The sequence below is a fragment of the Colobus angolensis genome, unplaced genomic scaffold (genome assembly GCF_000951035.1).
Source record: "Colobus angolensis palliatus isolate OR3802 unplaced genomic scaffold, Cang.pa_1.0 Scaffold53, whole genome shotgun sequence".
Taxonomy (NCBI): domain Eukaryota; kingdom Metazoa; phylum Chordata; class Mammalia; order Primates; family Cercopithecidae; genus Colobus; species Colobus angolensis.
Window position 1 is genome coordinate 4,005,666 of NW_012118821.1, and position 715 is coordinate 4,006,380.

A 715-nucleotide genomic window follows, 5' to 3' on the forward strand; every position below is an offset into this window, starting at 1 on the left:
AAGCCACTGTCTCCAGGAATCAATTATTCTTTAATAGGGATGCGGTTTGCTTAATTCCCAGACCTAATGGCAACGTGATTAAGGTCTGGGTTTAGTATCTTGGGATCCAAACCTTTGTCACAGATCGGAAGGTGGAGGAAAGAAAGGCCCCTGTGCTCCAAAACAGCTGAATATGTCACCCTCCAGTCCAGACTCGTCCAGAGACCTTGAGATGCAATGCACCATCCGCACCGGGAGACGTAGTCGCCGCTTCGGAGGTCGTGCGCGCCTCTGGCTCTCGTGCCGCACCCAGAAGTGCCGGGGTGGTGGAGAGGCTGAGGGGAGTTGGTAACGGCATCGCCATGGCAACAGTGACGTCCTTTTACCCTGGATCTAATTGGAGGAAACCCCGTGGCCGAAGCCGCAGCCTGCCGGCCAACCAAACTTCCCCGCGCCGACCCACCCTCCTAGTCTCCGCGTTCCCTCCCGCTCCGCCCCCCTCGCCCCCTTCCGCGCGCTCGGTCCTCATTGGCCAGCGGCGCGTCGGGGGGCGGGACTCTCGGGCCAAGCTCGGCGCATCATTGGACGGCGGACGGCCCCTCGGCTCCGGGGTAGGCTGAGACGGGAGGGTCCTCAGCTAAAGCCAAAAGCAGATCAAAGTGGTGGGACTCGCGTCGCGGCCGCGGAGACGTGAAGGTGAGCGCCTGGGTCGGCCCGCGGGCATCCTCCGGCCGCT

The 715-nt window shown here is 62.2% G+C and overlaps 1 protein-coding gene across 2 annotated transcripts in view; it reads left to right on the top strand.

Annotated features, from left to right (window-relative positions):
- The first annotated feature begins 545 nt into the window (after positions 1-545).
- YWHAQ (tyrosine 3-monooxygenase/tryptophan 5-monooxygenase activation protein, theta) overlaps positions 546-715 on the top strand; it is a 48,719-nt gene continuing 48,549 nt past the window's right edge. For both annotated transcript variants that reach the window (XM_011960924.1, XM_011960922.1), the window contains exon 1: positions 546-675. The gene's annotated coding sequence lies outside the window, so the exon portion shown is untranslated. The remainder of the gene's footprint in view (positions 676-715) is intronic.